Here is a 21,140-nt window from a genome sequence, read left to right as displayed (position 1 = left end):
AAGTAATGCACTGTGTTAACAAAAACATAGAGAAAGTGGGTATTTTTGTCTCAGCCCTTTTCAGTGCCTCCAGACCATAGAAACCACCAGCAGCCTTCATACTGTGGTGGTTGCTGAGGCTCCTCACCACACTTCCTCCAAAAAAGCCTGCATCCATCTTACTCCACGATGCTGCTTTCCTTGGATTTTAACCTCCTGTTATGTGAAACCTGAGTTTGCCCAAACACTTGATAAGCAGGCACCTGACAGGAACATAAGCAACTCTGGAGAACACTGGTCTGCAAACAAATGTTCTCCTAACAGCTGGTAAGAGCAGACAGGGAATGGGACCGGCAACGTTCATGGCACTGCTAAGGACTCGTCGGTGGCCAAGGGTGCTGCTGCTGGGGCATGCACTGCTTTGTCAGAGCACTTCATTTCTCAGTGGTTTTGAACTGCCAATGCTGTACACATGCCACTTGCTAATTTATTTTTAGCTAATGAAGTTTCTGAGAAGCAAATCAGATTGCTATTGACACGGAGTCTAATGCAGCCCTGTCTTTGTCACAGTCAGTTTCTGAAATGAAGTTATAACCGTGCTGTAAAAAATACTTGATGTGACAGGCCTGGAAGATGAAATGGTTTGTTGATGTCAGTCTGTGCTAATGGAAGCTGAGCTGAATTGCTCAAGAGCAACAAATTATATAGATTTAGGGCACAGAACAATTTCAGCTACGTCACCTTAATGTCCTTTGTAATGAAAACAAATTGCTTTGTGCTATATAAAGTGATGCCAGTGGGAGCTGGAAAGTTCAAAATGACACAAGGACATTGGTAGTTTCCTCAACCAGCTCAGCAGAAGGGTGACAGAGTGAAAAAGGAGGAAGGAACCTCACTGGTTCCTTCCAGAAGAATTTGGTCCCTAAGATATAATCCTGAACCTTTAGATACTACACTAAGCCAAATATTAAGAAATATTCTTGTTTTATTCATAGCAGTAACTGCTGATCATTTGACTTCAGCAAAGTATCCATCACAATACCTCTGAAGCTTGGCCTGTGTCTCAAAGTGTTTAGTCATTTAAACTACAGTGATATAATTGCAGCAGAAGAACAAACAACCTTAAAATAAGTGGCTCTCCCAAGGAGCTGTTAATTCAACACAGTTTATTTAAACTGTGCAAAGCAACATTAGCACTCTGATGAGCAATCATTACTTCTATGGTGCAGCACCTCAGGCTCCCAACAATACACCTGCATCACTCTGTACTGGGTGCTGGATGAATATACAAACCTGAAGCCAATATTTTTGAATTAGGCTTTTAGTATCCAAAACATATTTGGAAAAGATCAAGTTCTTAATTGACATGTAGTAACCATATCCTTGTTTTAAAGAAGAGGAAAACTCAGGTCAGTTCAATACTTCTTTCTATTACAAAAGTGGAAAAAGAGACATTTACACATTTCCACAGAAGAGACACCTTTGCCCACAAAGACATTGGATTGCTGATTCATATAATAATATAATAATGTCATATAATGAAGTCGTTCCTCCTTCCCAACCCTGGCAATGGAGAAGCACGATCTTTTTTCTTTTGGAGATAACTACATTTTAGTGCCACTCTTTTGTATTGTAACAGTGATTTTCTTCAGGAATAAACCTTCTTTGCACATGTATGATCATAAATGCCCTGAGGCTAGTCTTTAAGTCTTAATAGCCTTACTAGATACAAACATATCTACCTTTTGTATTGGAAAAAAATATTGGAATAAACTTGGATGTCACTATATCTGTGTTGTTACAACTGGACACCAACAAGACTGACTTTTGACCATGTTGGTGAGCCAGATGCAAGAGCTGTGGTGCTGTTCAACAGACAACACAGCTGTGAGAGAGCTCTGGGACTGCTCTGGTAGGTCTCAGTTGAGAATCACCACAGTCACTGATGTTTTGTTTTGCAATAAAAGAGAGCTCTTACAGCCTTGACAGGTATATATTGCTTGGATCATATCCCTTTTACACCTTTTGATGCTTAGATGGCACACTAAGGACCTTGTTCACTTTCAACTAATGTTTCTACTAACTAACTTTTTGCTAATGCATCCATAAGAAAAGCATCATAAATACTTCTGGAGACAGACATTAATCATACGGCTTTCAGGAAATGTGTGCCTCGCCAAACTGAAATGCATGAAAGAACTGGCAGTCAAATGCACAGAAAACAAAAATCACATTGTATGAGCTGGGTGACTTTTCCTGCAGCATGAACAATGGATTATCTTGGGAACATAAGCTAATTCTAAGATGAAATGTATTTACTTAACCACTGGCAAAATAATTTGAATATCAAGTACATTTGTAAAAGATCAAAGTCTATTCAAGGATGACTAAAATGGACTAGTCTGGTAGAGCACATGGCCAGAGAAAAAATATTATCCATTCTATGCTCCATCAAAATTACACAGGTTTCCAAATGGCCTCCATTCCTTTGCACACATTATTAGTGCTTTGGTTATTCATGTACAGTGGTACGTTCAACAAATCCATGAAGTATCTGTGTGAAGATGTGTATCCCAGTGCAGCCATTACACAGACACCTTTAGAGTCACTCCCACACAAAAGTTAAATTTAAGCTTAAAATGGCCTTGCCTATGAACTAATTTCTTTCAAAAATTACTCTGCTGAGCAATGGCTATTTTATTATTTGACAGCACATAGAGGAATTGATGCAAAACCCATGCTGCTGTTACAGAACCTGGAAGCTGGGAATCTCCCCACTGCAGGGAGGATGTGGACACATTGCAGCAAATCCAGTGAGGGCCACAATGGTGATGAAAGGACTGGAACATTCATCATGTGAGCAGAGGCTGAGGCAGGACTGTTCAGCCTGGAGAAGAAAGGGCTCAGCAGGATCTTATCAATGCCTTTAACAACCTGATGGGGAGGGAGCAAAGAGCACACAGCCAGGCTCTTCTCCATGGCACCCAGGGATGGGACCAGAGGCACTGGGCACAGACTACAATACAGGAAATTATGTTTAAACATAATTACTGTAAGGGTGGATGAACACTGGAACAGATTGTGAAGTCTCCACCCTTAGAGATACTCAGAACCCAAGTGGACACAGTCCTATGTGACCTGCTGTGGGTCATCCTGACCAAGCAGGGCTTGGACCCATGGCTCTCCAGAGGTCCTTCCTGCTGATACCACAGCATCCTTGCCTCACTTAAGGGCGTGGTAGAAAGAAGAAAACATTCTTGAACTTTGCAAAATTTTATTACTTACTTTCCTTCTTTTCTTCTACCTCCCTCTTCTTGTATCCTTAATTTATTTTTTGTGAGTCTTTCTGACCTCTGACCTGCAATTTTATGAGGCAGCTGGCTGAGTTTTGCTACGGCTGGACTGGATTATGACTGGACAAGATTATGGCTGTACTGTGTCTCTTGTGGTAAAGGCTATCTTGGTACCAAGGACATCTCCTTTATTAAAGCAACTCTTGGTCTTCTATCTTAAAAGACAAAGGTAGAGGAATAATAGTAATGGCGTACTAAAATCAATCAACTAAATACTACAAATTTTGAACCTCACCTCTTAAATTCCTGAGAAAGAAACCCTTTCATTAAGGATGAGAAAACAGAAAAATAAAAATTAAAAAAAAAAAAGAAATTTGAGGGTTATGGTGTTTCTAATTGTACACCTAAATATATATATATATATTACAGTTCAGTTGTGGTACTAATAGCTTGTATCATTTTGTGTGACAGGATAGTATACTGAGGTAGGAAATAGAAATGAAGGGAACATTCATAAAGATGACAGCAAGCACAGTAAATCCTCCAGATCCAGGCAGGGCAGGACACTCACAAACACACCGCTATCCCTGACAGCCCTTTGCCAGGGGTCTGTCACTGATGAGACAGCTCTCGTCCTGAGACACTATCACGCCTTTCCTGCACAGATAGGGGATGATAACTGGTTTGCTTGGATGGGAAAAACCAGAATTTTCATTAAATCTGGTATCTGGGCAGGCAGCCTGCTGCCTGCTGAAACCTGACATATGTGACTGGTTCAGCCTCTCAGGAGGCAGAGAGAGAGGAAATCCAGGGTAAGGAATAACCCATACTACAAGCAGAACGAGAGTGAAAAAAAGGGAAAAAAGATCACTTAGGCGCAAACCCCTGCTGGGTATAAGACAGATGGTTTTCCATGGCCAAGAACCAAGATTTTTTTTACTATTGGCCAAAAATTGCATGAAATCATGTTATTTATTTATTTACTTAGTCTTCAATTAAAAATACCATTGAACCAAATCTGATAGTGTTCAAATTCAGTTTACTCCAGCCTTACGATTTCATCCACGGATGGGTTTAATTCCTTTTTGATCTTTGCGGTATAGAATTTTTATAAGGGCTGCTGACAGTTTCACTCTGCATCAGCTCCCAAGACACTCCAGCAGCAAGCCCACTTGGGCAGGTATGGCAAGAGCAAGACCTGCTCCTCTTTCTCTTCCTGAAAGATGATGTCATGGTGCTTGCAATGACATCATCGGTACACTGGGAGGGAAAAGCAGTCCCACACATCTCCAGCCAGGGGCAGGGGAACAGGAAATAAAAGTCTCTGTGCAAGATGTGCTGCAGAGGCTGTGCCCCTCCTCAGCACAGCCACAGTGTTGACTCTGATGGCAGGTCAAGCCCTCTGTGAGCACATGGTACCTGGAGGTGGTGATTGCATCCCTGCTACCAACAGCACCAGACTCCCAGCACAGGTTCACAGAAGGGTGGATGTTGGAAGGGACCTCTGGGAGTCAGCTAGTCCAAGAGTGGATATCTGCACTTGTGGAAATATTATTTGTGTTATTTCATTCTCTCCAAACTGTGTGAGGTATGCTGAGACCCTAATATCTAGCTTTGCTTATTACACTCTTGGAAAAAAATGGACTATGAAATCTGTTCATCTCTTTCTCTTACATTTTTTCAAGTGCTGCCATGAGCATTTTGAAGTGATGGTCTGGCACAGCTTCATACTCAGCCAACTTTTGCTGAAGGTGAGGATCATCTGGGGGCAAGGTGGTGACACAAGCAAGCTGGCAGCAGAGCTGTGCTTGGGGTGGAGACACGGATGGCCTGCTCTGTGTGACGGGATTTTCCACCCACCACACCGGCAGCACTGAGGGCTGTCACAGCCAGTCCAGCCTCACCTGAGATACTGAGTTAAAAACACAAACATCAACCAAACACAAGCCAGAAGGGATATAACCTACAGGAACTCAGACTCCAGGATGACAAGACCAAGGGAGATGTCACGGCTGTGGGGCAAGGGGCCAGCAGCAAGCAAGGCACAGCACTGCCAGGCTTGGAGAGCTCCCACCTCCTCTCCTCTCAGCCACCGACCACAGCTGAACCGGGCAGGGAAGGGGCCGGGAAGCATTTCAGGATGCTGATGGGATGTGACAGACATGGCCTGGGAAAAAACCCAGTACATTAGGTAAGCCTTTATCTCAGGGCTGACTTTGAGATACTGGCAAATGAGAAGAGTTTGTGCCACATAATTACTTCTAAAAACAAAAGTGATGGGGGTTTTTCGTGTAAGAAAGGTCTGGTTTTGTGATCCAGCTGGGTTTTTATTTAAAATCCTCTCCCCCAGATTTTGTCATAACATTTTCACAAAGCAAACTGCCCAAGGACTGAATTAGAATAAGCCAGAGCATTAAAACTGTTACTTCACAAGGTTTTAATTTTCTCTTTGTTAAATTTAGTGAAAGTTCTTTTACAACACCCTAAAAGTGTTATTTAAGAGAAAAAGTGATTTTAGCAGTCAGAAACAGGACACAAGGTGTCAGGGCTTATGAATCAGATCTTAAAGGGTAAAGCAATGATAATCCACTGATTTCCACTAAAGTAAAGCCATTTGACACCACCTGAGCATCTGCTCTTCCAGCTTCAGCTCACCTCCACTGCCAAATCTCAGTTGTGATAATGTCCTTCAATGGAGGACATCCATTAATGGAAAGAACAATATGATTTTTCTTCCCTTTCGGCTGTTCCAAAGATAATTACAACTAGAGAGTCTCAAGAAAGGTTGTCTTTGCTTTTGGTTTTGTACAAGGACATTATTTTGCAGTGTTGAACGCAAGGTTTAATCACAGCTTGCATTTCCTTAGTCATCCTGAAACACAAACACCAAGGGAATTCAGCCCTTTGAGCATCGCTGTGCAGGCTCACACGTGTCCTGTCTTCCTTGGCCGTGGTGGGGCAGAGCCACCTCCTCCAGGGTAGGTTTTAGAGGGCTCCCTGCTAACAGACCGGCTGTCCGGCCTCTCCATCCAGCTCTCCATCCTCATGCACATTTCATGGGCTTGGATAAGAAAGGAGAGGCAGACATCATATGTCTGCTCACTGAGCAGATAAAATAACTGAAATGCTAAAAGAGAGCCAAGAGCCCACAGCCCCAGCTGGAGCATGGGAACCGATGGGGCAAGATGCAGAGGGAAGGGCTTTGCACTGCTGTAGAGGAAACCACGGCCCTTCAGAAAGGCAGCACAGAGAATTTATAAATGTTTTATGAGTTCTGTCTAGAGGTCAGACCAAATGTACAGGTCTCTCTGGGGATTTACTCCATCATTCACCCTCAAGAATCTTCCAGATTTGCAGCCTGCAGGTGACCACTCTTTGCTCATGGATGCATTTCACCAGAAGTCCCAGTGTCTGAATAGAGGCAGGACCCAGTCATACCCACACCTGGCATTTCTGTGCTGGTTCACAACTATTCATAAGTCTTTTTTAGGTTATGCTCTTCAGAGCTGGGTGAAAGCTGTGCATCTGTTGCTTGCTTTTAAATGTGCAGTCTGCAGGAGACAACCCATCATGGACTGAGTGTGCCTTAGCAGAAATCTTCACAGTATGGGAAGTGGAAGCTTTGATCAGCTTTAGATTTAATAAATTTCCTTTTCCAGGTAACAAGCTTCACCTTAGAAAGGGCAGCAGAGTGCATAGCAAGGACTTCAACATCCCAGCATGGTGCAGACAAGCCTCGGAGCCTGCAGAGCGGCCACAGTGATCCCAGCACATTCAGTCAATGTTAACAATCTTTCCAGACCACTGCCTGTGCAATAAAGCTGGGCAGAGATGAGGCTCTGAGGAGTCCCACACTCTTTCCAAGTAGCTCAGTCTCACACCTGAGAGACAGTGATCCTGCTGGCCAGAGAGGAGGCAGGCTGCCAGCACTGCATGGGGAAGGGGTTTGCTGATCATTCCCTGAAGCAGAAGCAATAACTTCAGTCACCAGGGCTGTCTTTCAGCAGCAAGAACTCATGTTTGTGGCTGTTAGCCGGTCAGTTGCAAGTCAGCAATTACATTATTAAAAATCTGTGTGAAAGAATATGCCTTAAAACAGTGAAAAATGGCATGACTGTCCCTTTTCTCGTTCTCAGACCTGCTGTGTGAGGATTCTTGCCAACGATGCCCATGTCCTTATGGTGGCACCCCTGCAGCACCAGCAGGCTCCCCTGCCTGCCTCAGCCCTCTGCACCATCACACAGCAGGCACCTGTCCAACCAGGGAAAGATGCCCACTCTTACCAGAGGTCTCCCAACCCAACCCAGCAGTTCCCAGCTACAGCCTGGAAAGGCAAACAGGACCACGATTCTCATCCAGAAAGAGACTGTCAGCAGCACACTTTGAGTTGCTGATCTGGGCAGCAACTGCAGCCCCAAATCAGGCGGTGGGGTTGAGACTGCTGTCACAAAATGCTGCATTTTGCAAGCCTGGCATTTGGTCCAAAGATTGCCAAATGCAGAGGAAAAAGCTCTTCATTTCATGACATTTGGATTAGATCCCCTACCTTTAATATAAAAAAAGTGTTCCCTTGGCTTACTTTTCTTTCCATTATTAAAAAAAAAAAACCAAAAAACAAAACAAAACCAACATGAACACCCAGTAAAAGAGCTGTTACTTGAACCTACTAGATAAGTCCCTCCAAATCCTTATTCTCTTGTATTCCAGGATATCTGTGCATATTAAGCAATAGAAACTATTATCTGCTACAAGGCAGGTGTCTTAGCTGTATTGGGAGTTAGAAATGAGAGTCTGGCTAAAAACTAATTCAATTCAATGAGGTCTTTAATTTAACACACAAATTGATTTGTTTTGGCTGATCAGTAGTGATAAAAATAGAAAGATATGCTTTGAAATAATTAAAGAAACATTTAACTGGAATAAACTGTTGACTACAAATGCCTTCTGAATGAGAATAATTTTCACTTCAGTTTTCTGAGCAGAGATTTGGAGCTGACAATGATGTGGACCGGTTTTCTAATACCGGGGTCCCTGGCTGCTTAGAGATTACAGAATTCATGTGCTCCATTTGAGAGTAACTATCTGACTTTAGAATGTGGCATTTAAAGTGATGCCATCATTTTTTAATGCCCTTACTTGCACACTGTGTTCCAATCCTTTTCCAGTACGCAATTAAAAGCTCTTAAAACCTGAAAAAGATGTAGTAGGAAAAAAATTAAAGCTCATAGTTTCCGAAGTTCCTCTTCATTTATTCCCTTCCTGAACTGCTCAGAAACTGTAAGGATCTTGATAAATCCAGAAGTATCATCCTCTAAAGCAAGTTACACAGTGTTTTCCACTACAATAAAGAACCTGTGACATTGTTGAGTGGTTCTTCATCTCTGTAAAAAGTAAAGCATGACTTCTTTGATCAGTACTTCTTGCTCTAAACTGAGGAGTAACTCAGGGTGATTTGTATGAAATGGAAATTAGTGGATTTCCTAAGAAAAAGGGGTTTAGGCAAAATCTAGAAATCTGGTCTCTAGCCCATCAGGGTGAAAAGTGTGCATTGGGAATCAAAGCAAAGCAACTTTTGTTTTTTAAGTTCATGAACCAGGACACCTGGAGTACTCCATGACAGGCATTTGCATAATTTCCACTGGAAGTTATCAGAAAATATTAATAAAAATAATTCAATAATATTTTCCAAGAATAAGAATTAGTCATTTTCTTTGGTTTTTAGTAACTTTCTTTGTTTTTACACCCACAATGACAGCCCTGTAACAGATTCTTATGTTCAAGTAGGGTATCGTGGGCTTTGCTGATGCATATGAATGTCATTCATATAGGGTCCATGGTATTATTTTCTTATAGTGGTCTGTGTGATTTTGTGTACATTGAAATTACATCAAGAACTTTATCAGACAGCTTGAAAATGCTGCACATAAGAAACAACTCAGACAATCCCCCAATATTTTTATTGTGTTACAATTTCCAAGGCACATTGTTACGTGGAGTAAATGTCTAAGCCATCAATATTGCAGCAGAAGAGTGAGCAACAGAGCTGCTACATGGGCTGATCATGGAACTGGGAAGAAGGGCAGAACTCCTGGGTTGTTCTCTTGCTTGTGCCACCAACTTGAAGGGTCAGATTCTGACCAGCTTCCAGCAGGGATTTCCTTCCATTAACTATCTCAGGGTATAATCCTGCCTTATCACCAGTAACATTTTACACACAGGTGTAAAACAGACCAGTTAAGTTCACTACACCAGGTAAGAACATTTTCTATTTTTATTACCCAGTAAAGACAGTCTGAAAGTCAGGGGTATTTAACATCAACAAGTGCCTTGGGAAACCTTGGGATTCCTATGCAGTGCAAGAGGAAAACATCATAACCACTGAAAGCAAAGGGTATCATTCTTTGTCATCCCACCTGTATCTGTCTAACAGTGCTCTCTATACATCTTTATAAATAGAACCATTGTGCAGTTAATGTAGTGTCTGAATTAAATGCAAGCTCATTCTAGACACCTCTATTAACAAGGAATAGGGATAACATTGGTGAACCTTCTAACGAAAGAAGAAAAGCTACAGAAAGATCCTAGACTCTGCCAAGAATGTCTCTGCCTGTAGGAATTCAAGTGGTTTAATCTGCATGACAAAGGCCCCCCTCCCCTTCCGAGCTGCCACAGCTTGGCATTGGCTATTCATTCCATGCAGTCTCTGTGACAGTGTGGAGAAAGAGGCTGGACCCGTTCGAGCAGTGCCGCGAGTACGTCTCACAAAACACAGAACATTAAATTCTCACCAGAATATGTGCATTCACTACCTTGCCCCATGCAGGGCAGGACTGCTCACATGTTTCCTTTGCGCGGCAATCAGACCCTTCGCTATACCAGAGATTTTGCAAGCCTGGCTCTAAAACGCATTGCAGAAGTTCAATTATTCATTCGCTATAAAACTCTGTATGGTAATAAGATGTCCCTGAGACACAACCGCTGTGCTGCGTTTGACAAAACAGAAATAAGAAACAAGGCAGAAACAAAGGAAGGAATGTGAATCACCAAAATCCCCAGTAAAGCAGACTCCAGTCTGAAACACAGGTTGCCTGTTGATACTGCTTTCTGTGGGGAGAAGCAGCAAGACCCCACTGAGATCCGCAGGGCAGGTGATCCCACCGAGAGATCCACTGGCTGGTGCCACCCTCCAGATACGAGGCCCTGCCCGGGAATGTGCTGGGGCCAGGGCAGGACAGGTCCCCAGATGGACAAGCACACGAGCCCATCCACCCTGCTGCCTCCCCAGATGGTGAGGGAACTGTGGCAGGGCTCTCTGAACCAAGTGGATTTCTTTCATCCAGTATGTGCGACTTTTGACTCACACTCACACTTCTGCTCCCCAGACACACTGATTCAGCTACCCAGTCTACTCGGTGCATACTCGAACCAGACTGCAAAAGCTCAGACACTCCAGCATCAAGCTCTGCTCTGAGGTGCATAGTGAAAGCTAAAGTAACTCCAGTAAAGACAAAGTCTGACACAGAGTAAATATGCGAACATTGGACTTTTTTCCCTTTACCACTGACTTCTTACATTTAGTTCTAGCCAAATCTCTCCCATGTTTTTGGCAGGATCCTCTCTCTGATCAGACAGAGCTTCTGATAAAGATAAGATGTATCTTGCTTAAAAGCAGGATCCTACTAAAGACAGAACAGTTTTTGGTTTCGGGTTTTTTTTTTTTATTTTGATCAAGTAGCAACTGGTAGGGAGAGAAGACAACAGATTCAAAATTTAAACATTTTTAAGTTTTTAAAAACTTGCCCTGCAAATCTGTGCCCAAAATTTATGTGAGATATTGAACTACAATTACCCACCTACATGCTTGCTGTTACTGATAGTTCAGTAGGTCAGGACTGCAGAAACTTCTTACCATGGGGCACAGAGACTGTTCCAGATTCTGATCTCAACTGCACGTGGTGTAATTTACCTTATGTTCATATTGCACTAGAATAACTGAGATGGAAATATGCTTCAGTCTTCCCATCCTTTTGCATTTGGAGTTGAAGCAAAGGGAAGCTTTACTTTGAAATGTAGGAGCAGTGAAATAATTAACAAAAGCTAAATAGGGCAGTTTCAGGCTGAAAAATGTATGATTCACAGCAACTTGTTCAGACATATTCCTCAGTCATATACATTATGGCAATTTAATTATGTAATAGAAGGGATCATGTACTGTTGCATGCCCACAGTTCCCACTCATTCGACTAAATGCAGATGGGCTCACGCTACACAGAAAGTAACACACAAAAGAGAGGGAGAGAGAGAAGTGGTACTGGAATTGAAGAAAAAAACACATTGCAAAAATAATACCCAAATGGCAAGTTTTATACACCACAAAGTATTCATTTGCTCAACTGTAGCAAAAGGCCGGGCAGGAGAGCATCCCAGAAACAAGCCAAGGCAATCTCGGCATAGGATTAATGCCATTAAATGGAGGGGAAATGTCACAGCATGCATAAGAAATCTGAAGACTTCAGACAAGCAAGTACCACTGGATGTGGGTGTTTCTATTATACAGCTAGATGTAGAATTTCAAAGCCTTTCCAGTACATTTCTCCACCTAAACCAGAGGTTTAAAGGCTAGTGAGTGTTGCCTCAGCTTCTTTAGCCATTTGATAAAATCTAGCAGTGATTTCTGAATAGTATGAGAAGTGTGCAGGTAATTTATAGACCACTCATGCCCTCATCACTGCATCTTCCATGAGCCCAGGACACTTCCTACTTCAAAGATATACTGTCTTCAAAAAACTCCTGGGTTGTTTATGTGCTGGAAGACTTAGGTCTATGGGAACATGCATCCTCACAGATTGGCGTCATATCGATCTCTTTTGAAAGTAGTGGTGGCAAACAGCAGCTGAACAGGAGGGATGCAATGTTGGCAGCACTCACAAAGATAATTACCGTTCACAGCGATGGGAAATTTTTTAAGGGGAAATTGCTTCAAGTTGTGCCAGAGGAGGATTAGATTGGGTATTAGTAAAAATTTCTTCATTGAAAGGGTGGCCAAGCATTGGAACAGGCTGTCCAGGGAAGTGGTTGAGTCACCATCCTGGAAGGGATTTAAAAGATGTGTAGACGTGACACTTGGGGGCATGATTTAGTAGTGGACTTGGCAGTGCTGTGCCAATATCTGATCTTAAAGGTCTTTTCCAACCTAAACCATTTTATTATTGTGAAAAACTCATTCAGCCCCCCAAGGTGCCAAAACTGACATCCTTCTTTTCATTTACTTTCATATCACAGAACAGCATGGGCACCATCTCCTGTAGCCATCAGTGCTGGGGGAGCTGTATGAGAACTCATGGCTGCAGTTCTGCCACCATCAGCACCAGATTTGTGCAGTAAGAGATAAAGCCCTGGTATGTATGAAATCTAGATCTGACACCAACACATACTTGCTTTCATATAGAACTAATAGGATCTGGTGTAGCGGGTTGAGTTCGAAACCGGGCGGAAACACCAATTAAATGTAGTGGTTTTGGTTCAAAATATTCATTACTTACTTATTTTCCTTCTGTGAGATAAGAATTAGGAGAAAAGCAAAGCAGGCACAAACCTTAAACAGTTGCAGTACAATGAAAGAGTTTTATTACTAATAGAATTAAAAGTAAAGAGACAATAACAAAACAAAATTAAAGCAAATCCCCCCCCGCCTCCAGCACTTCTCTCCTTTTACCTAGCTCACACAAGGGATAACAGAACATGGGATGTTAGTCAGTGTTCCAGTTCTTGAAAAGTCTCTCCCTTATGCTTAAGGAAAAAAGGGTTTTCCTTCAGTTGCACGTGGTTCCCAAACTGCCACCAACAGCAGATCTGCCCGGAAACAAACAATCTGCTGTGTGTAGAACATCTCTCCCATGTAAAATCTCACAGTTCCTTCACACTACAAAACATGGGCCATCACATGGGGTTATTCATCTTTTTAAGGATAAGTTCTTTTGGCCTGCACACAAAAGCTTTTTCTTCGCCACAAGTCTCTAGCAGCCTCTTACTACTTCTATATAGCCTGGCATAGGCATTCTTCACAATCTTCACAGGCACACGAAGATACTCCATCCCCCCATGTTCTTCAAATGGATTAAAGAGACAAACAGTTTGTGGTATTACACTTTCTTACCACGGCATGCAAGAAGGTTTCTTTTAAGCTGCGCGCCAGAATCGCGGCACCGCCCTCTTTTCTCCCGTCGCCATTTCCAGCTCCGTCCCACGGGACTCACTTCTCTTTGACTCTGAAGCCGCCATGTTGAAGAGTGTTCTTGTTCAGGCTTTATGGTGGGGAAAGCCTCGCTCCCTCTGTGCTGCTGGCTGCGTGGGGTCTTCTTCAGTTCAGCACGAAGTGTGCTGGCTGCAGACAGGAGGCTCCGCCGGCTCCGCGTGGAGAGGAGAGGGACCCGCCGGTCCCCAGAAGCCGCGCTGGATGCGTTTAGCTGTGAGCAGTCCATGGCTGGTTTGAGCTGCCTGCGGCTCTGGAACAGTCCCCCCCAGCGACCCAGGGTCCGTGCCACAGCGTTGGGAAAGGGGGAAAGGGGCGGCGGGGCCGGGAGGCTCGGAGCCCCCCCCACCTCCCAGCAAGGGAGCTCCGACAAAAAGGGGAAGTCCTGTCTTTCTGTGCGGTTTAAATATGTAAATTGTGAGAAGCGTAATTGGTCTTAAAGACTGTCCATCAACTCAGGGTCAACCCAATACATCTGGTAACGCCAAGTTTGTGCTCCTGTTACACCTGTATGCCTGCTTTTGTCAGCTTTTGGAGAGCAGATAAGAACTGATTAGCCATGAGGTCCCTGGTGTGTTCTGTGGTCCCTGGACAGGGACACCCCTGTCCCACACTCCTATCCTGGGGCTGCATCCTGACAAGGAGGATGGCTCCCAGCAAGAGGGGAGGAGGGCTGGGAGTAATATAGAATATCAATATATCTTTTTAAATATATGACATAATATTATAAAAAAATTACATTTAAAAACCAAATAAAAATCAATGCCGTGGTGGACTGTCTGACCACCTGGGCACGCCCCCAAATGCATCCTCTCTGTGCCAGCACTAGCAGGGCTATAAATACACTGCTGCACTGGAAGAAAACCTGCCTGTTCCAGGTAAATGGCACTTGACCCAGGAGCAACATAATTAAAAATACATATAAGGGCACACAGTGTGAATGGCCTCTGAGCAAACAGAGCAGACATAGCCCTTGATCTGAGGGAGCAAGCCTTGATCCCTCAGATTTGACTGCTTCCCAACAGGAGGAGCAGATGGAGCAGGAGCCTGCTCGCTGCCCTGACACCTTGCTCTGGCCACCCAGATGTACAGGGGGACACAGAGGGATGCAGAAAGATGCAGAGCAATCCAGAATGATGCAGAAGGATACAACCATAGGCAGAAGGAGGCAAGTGCTCATCACAGGAAACAGAGGCAGTGTGGGCTGGCTCCAAAGAGAAAAGGGACATTCAGTACAATGTGATACCTGCAGTTGCCACTGGCCAAAACTTGCACATAGTGCGTGGTGGAAGCTTAAACCCTGGGGGAGGGCAGGGAGGAACTGTTGTAGCGGGGAGATGTTCACATGCAGTGCAAGAAGAAAACCTTGATTTACTAATCCATGCCCCCATTAACCAGCAGAGCCAGGCTATGGCATTGTCTGCAAGATGTACAGAGAAGAAAGCATAAGGAAAGCCTGAAGAAATGGGGTTAATCAATTTAAAGGAGAATAGGAAAGTGTAGTAGCCTCCTGCAGGGGTGAGGTCTGGGAGGAGGCACAGCCCCCATGCTCAGCTGCACCTTCTCTGGATCACCACTCCTACAGGGCAGAGCAGCCGCCGCCCCAGCGCGTGGGGAAGCCAGCAGGAGCATTACCTCATCCCACGGGAGTGACTCAGAGCAGCAGTATCACCTCTGCACGCCAAGCATATCAGGTCAGTAAAATTAATTCAAAGTATTGAGGGAGCAGGCCTAGCATGGAGGGGAAAAAGGAATGGACACAAACTGTAGAGAAAAGTACATTATTGTACCTGCCTGTACATCATCCATCCATGTAGCAACACACTGAGGTGATCGACTTCCATCAGCTGTGATGCTCTTCCTTCTCTCCAGGAAGAGTGCAGCATATCCATGTTTCAGGTGTGCATCTTCCCCCTCCCTGCCGTGTGCTGTTACCAGTGAACACAGGGGCAAAGAAGTTCACCTGAGTTTGAAGCACAAAGGGACATACTCCTAGGGACTTGTAGAGCTGGTTGCACAATGTTGAGGTAGTCCCTGAAAAATGGTAGCTAAAGAAAGAGCCCATATTGCACCAAAAATATTAATTGAGTTTACAGATCAGCTGTCACACAGCAAGACCTTTGGGTTCTATTTGCAGAGTTACAGAGTATTAAGCTCACTGGAGGCTGAGAAAGAGGGGTAAGTCTGATCACTGTAACCATTCTGGTCTGGATGCAAGCTGGAATGGTGTCTTCTTGTATGAGAAATGACTCTGTAGCCATCACATAGAAACGTGGAGCTGTTCTTCGGGAGTGATGCAAGGAATATGCTTCAGCTTGCCTCACCTTCTACAGCTTCAGGTGAAAGAAGCTGTGTCAGGAGAGAGACTAAACCCAAGCCTGATCCCACCCTGACTTTGTATGTCAGCATCCCACTGAGCTGAGATCCACTGTTCCTAAGCTGGGATCATCCTTGCAGAGGTGCCATGTGTTGTCCTTTGCCAAAGCAAGCAGAAGGGCATTTTGGTGCACTTTCTTATGGAGAAAGCAGGATTCAGCTTTTAACACATTTTTAACACATAGTAAGGCACTGGTCAAAATGGGCTTAGTAACAGGATAATTTAATACACTTTTCCTTAAAAAAATAATTACAGGTAACAAAGACAGCTCTTCTGACCAGTGATGGGCATCATCTTATCAACAATTTAAACCCATCAGAACCCTAGGATGAAGGAGGCAGATTTCTGACCTCAGATTTTAGCCGTGGAATCTTCATATAATCAAGTTGTGAGGCAGAAACTATTTCTTGGTCTGTCTTTACTCACAATGTTTTCAGTGCCTCTAAAAGACATTTTGCACTTCTTTGTAACCTAGGTTTTCAAAGGTTCACATTCACTAAAGCAAAACCACAGGATTTAATCTTCTTGATGGAATAAAACCAGGAATGTGTGTATTTAATGATCACATAAGGAGTACCCATTTTATTTGTTTGCCTTTAAACAGAATAAAAAGGCATCAACTTACCTGATATCCAAGCACTGCCAACAGCAGGCTCTGTCACCACCAGGGCAGGTCACCACCAACAGCACGGTGCACAGCACGCTGCCAGCCAAGGCAAATTTGCTTAAGAAAAGCCCTTCTGGCACTGAAACTGCTGACTGTAATATTTGACAATATTGCATCTTTTTTCCAGTCTGATTGAGAAATGGAAGGGGGATCATGCTGGTTTCTGAGGTGTAGCAGCTCATGACAAACAAGCAGGAGAAATGTCCCCGGGGCTAAAAGTCAGTCCTTATTACCAGCCCAAGCTCAACCTTCATGCAGAGACATGAGAAAGTTTCTGTGCATATGGCTGCGTCCTGTTGGAGATGATAAAACTAACCAGTTTCATGGGGGAAGAGTTACAGAATTCACTCATTCTTTTAGATGAAAACCATTGCTTGATGCAGTGAACACAGGGCTGGGAACCAGACAAAGATAACTCCTGGAGAAATGCTCTGTGCTCTCTGGGCAAAACCCTCTCCCACTCCAACCCTCTCCAGTTTCTGCCATTACCATCAGTGGGGCCAAGATCTCATTTTTTCAACCAAGCACAAATAAACAAGGATGTAAAAGTGGGAATAATGTTAAGTGGACACTCTCCACTGCTTTGAGGTCCCACAGACAGGATTACTGACTTCTGGCTTTGCCCAGCCCCAGTGCAGCAGCACTGTTAAAATGTCAGAAATCAGGTTTTCTGTTTGGGCAGCTCATTAGCAGCAGGCTTTAAACAGAAGTTTAGAAAGGCTGCAAGAAGGATTAACACTGTCTTGAACCTGACATTAACCACAGAAAATGGGAATTACACCACCATAAAGGAAGGTGTGAATTTAATTCATCATGCTGGCAACTTAATTCCCCATGTGAGTCTTTATCTTCCAATATGAACCCTGGCCATTTTCAACATAGTTGATGTTTCTTAACATCAGAAGAGGTAGTTTAAACTAAGCTGAAAAAAAGTCACTCGTTATCCTGTAATAAAAGGATACACAAGAGATTATATGGCATAACTGAAGCAATACAGCTATAATTACAGCAGTCTGACTTCCCATGCAGATTAGTCCTGACCCTGGTAGAATTATTGATTTGTGCTGCTGCTTTTAGGACAGAAACAAGCCCATTGTGTCTGAATTATCCCCTCTGTATGGCCAAGAAGGAGGACAACAATTTTTGGTAAAGAAGAAAGAACAAAAATTTCCTTTCTGCACTTTTCACTTCACAACTTGCAACAAAATTATTTTACATCAAACCACTTAATCTGTAGGACTGTAATCCTCCCAAAATACCGTTTGATTTAAAGGAATACAGAAACAGATTTCTTTTTATTTCTCATTTTTTCAGGTGCTAATGCAGTCATTTTAGATACCAAACCATGGGAGAAGAGAGAACATGTTCCTCCCTTTTCCCCCTGCAGCCAAAGGTTAGATGAGCTGGCACTGTAGGCTGAGCCTGCTTTCATGACATCTTCCCTGACAGCTCATTTTCAATCCCTGATTCAGCCATCCCTGATCACAGGTACATTGCATCACATCTACAAGCTCACTGGCATTTTATCAGACTACAAAGAGCAGACTGTATTCCTGAGTACTGTGCTCTGTATGTAAATAGCATAACATTAAGTCATATGCAAATATCTAAACACAGCCCACCATTAACTGCCATAAAAATCTATCAAATACAGACATAATGAGGTGAAGGTATCAAACACAGATTACTCCAAATGAGGATCTAACCCCAAATGTTTGTGAAGTACAGCACGGCCTTTGTTTGGAACAGGTGTCATTCCACATGCAGGGGAAAGACCATATGACAATTTTTAATTAGTTGCATACAAAAATGACCATGATATTAACAGCACAACTTCTGAAAAATAGTGTCATGCTCAATATTTAAAGCCTGTGGGCTCTAGTCTTTCGTCAGGCTGCTGATATAGACATCAATTTATGAACTAGTCACTACTCTTCTGATCAGGGTCATGGAGAAACAAATGTAATGACTTGGGCTGAGAAACATTTTGTCTTGGCATAAGAAGATCACATTTTCCCTCAAGAAACACTTTTCACCTAAGCTATCAAAAGTAAACAGCACATGAAACCCGAAGTGCCTGTTAAAATTATTTCCCTGATGAAATATTTTATACATTTGTTAATTAACAACATACATACTCCTTGTCTTCCAAAAAAATTAAATGCTCTTTTCTGCACAATGAACAAAAACGTGAAAAGGCAAGTGGTGAAGAATCTCAGAAAGTTTTATGACTTGAAAACACCTCACTCAAGGTATTTAAGAACAGAACTCCCACTTTCTGTGTAATGTGGAAACGTCTGGCTAAGAACTGTAGCCTAGCATTTCAAGATGCTGTCTTTGGAGATCTTTTCTCCCTGCCCAGCCTTAACGCAGTTCTTGTGCTCGAGGCACGAGCTCTGGCGAGCCCCTGGTCAGAGCGAGTCCAGCTGCGTTACTTCTGTGCGTCGCTGGAGCGACTTCGGCATCAGGAAGGGAGCTGCTGGCTGGGCTCGCTGGCTCCTCGGCAGAGGGAACACGGCAGGAGCCGATGGTACCGGCTCACGAGAGCTCGGACACAAAGGAAGAGAGAGGCTGTTCTGGCCTGGCTCCTGACAGGTTTATTGTGAGAAGTTTCGCAACCCGAACGAGCTCGGAAGGGATGGAAAGCGATGGGATCCTTCCCTGAGGCTTGTCCTCAGTTTTAGAGGGAATTTGAAAACCGCGGTGAAAGGGGAAAACAACCAATGAGTTACAAGCCAGGGGGAGGATACAATTTAGCAAGAACCACTGTGGTAAACCGAGAGGCGGGAGCTATAACAGAGAACCAGAGAACAACCGAGTAACCGGGAATTTTCCCGAACCGGGGGAGGCGGCTTGGACCCGGGCACCGCCCAGGGGGTGCGGCTCAGGCTTCTGAGCCGCCCCTCGACCCACCCTCTGAGTCTGCCTCTTCGGGAAACTCCATCCAGGGGATGGGCTGGGATTGACTGGCATCTCGCTGCCCCAGCCCCGCAGTGGGCTGGGTCACCGCAACACAGCCTCATACATTATTTGGGGCCCGGAAAACATCTGTGGCAGGCAAGGGGCAGCAGGACAAAACCTAGGCCAGCTAGGATGCCAATGAATCCTACTTCCACAGGCATTGTACAGGTTACCCACAACATGGATGGAGACCTGAGCACCAGATGACCATGATGAAGCCCTGCCCTGAAGCAGAAACCACTATTAAGGAGAGGTGAGATAGTAGGCCAAAAGCACAGGAGACCCTTGAGAAGTGTTGTGGTTTGACACTGCCCCAATGCCAGGCACCCACGAGAGCCACTCGCTCACCCTCCCCTGTCACAGCTGGGCAGAGGAGGAAAAGGGAAAAAAGTTAACAAAAGCTTCATGAGTGAGATAAGGACTGGGAAAAACACTTCAAGGGTGAAACAGGCTCAGCTTAAGTTGCAAAGTGAATCTATTGCTAACAGAATCAGAGGAGGATAATGAGAAGTAAAATAAGCCCTTAAAAATACCTTTTTTTCCCCCAGCCCCTCCCTCCTTCCCACCAACAGCACAAGGAGACAGGGCATGGGGGTTTGGTCAGTTCATCACCGAGATTTCTTTCCACTGCTCCGGGAGAGGAGTCCTTCCCCTGTGAGGCCCTGGGGTCCCTCCCACAGGAGAGTGTTCTCCATGAACCTCTCAGATGTGGGTCCACCCTCACGAGCAGCAGCCACACTGCCCCTGCTGCAGTGTGAGCCCCTCCCAGGGGCACACGGCCCTCCCAAACTGCTGTGCCATGGGTCTCTTCCACGGGGTGCAGCCCTCCAAGGACAGGCTGCTCCAGCCTGGGAGCAGGGCCCTCTCTCTCCACTGGGTCTCCCACTGGATCACAGCCTCCTCCAGGCATCCACCCTCTCTGGCACGGGCACCTCCCCCACGGGCTGTGGGTGGATCTCTGTATTCCCCACGGACCCAGGGGCTGCAGGGGCACAGCTGCTTCACCATGGTCTGCACCACGGCCCGCAGAGGAACCTCAGCTCCAGTTCCTGGAGCACCTTCCCCCCCCCCCCCCCCCCTTCTCCACTGACCTCAGTGTCTCCATGTTGTTTTCCCTCACATGTTTTCACCTTCCCTTCTCTGACTAGAATCCAAAATCTTGTGACTTTGTTTTGATTTTCTTCTTAAATGTCATCACAGAGGCATTACCTGGCCCAGTTTTGGCCAGCAGCATGTCCGTCTTCAGAGCCATCAACCATTGGCTCTATTGGACATGGTGGGAAACTTCCAGCAGCTTCCTCACAGGAGCCATCTTTGTGGCCCCCCTGCTACCTAAAACCAGGCCATGCCAAAGCAATACAACAGGTTTCCTTCTCCTAATTTGATCCTCTTAGGTGTGTACTGGATAGGTTATTCCTCCCTTTGTTGTTTGAGGTGGGTGCGTTCATGAAAGGAAGGGGCTAGCTGCACCTGGGATGGTGGTGGGAAGGAGTATCAGGCCTGCAAACAGCTCTCTGTTGCACGGGAGAACACACAGTGTGCACTTTGGAGGAGCTTTGGGGTCAGGTGGGGGCACAGGCCTCAGGGTGTAGTTGTTTTGCACGCACAGTT

This window comes from Coloeus monedula (genome assembly GCF_965178545.1).
Source record: "Coloeus monedula genome assembly, chromosome: 2".
NCBI lineage: Eukaryota > Metazoa > Chordata > Aves > Passeriformes > Corvidae > Coloeus > Coloeus monedula.
The sequence above is the reverse complement of the archived record's forward strand: the minus strand, read 5'-3'. Positions refer to the sequence as shown.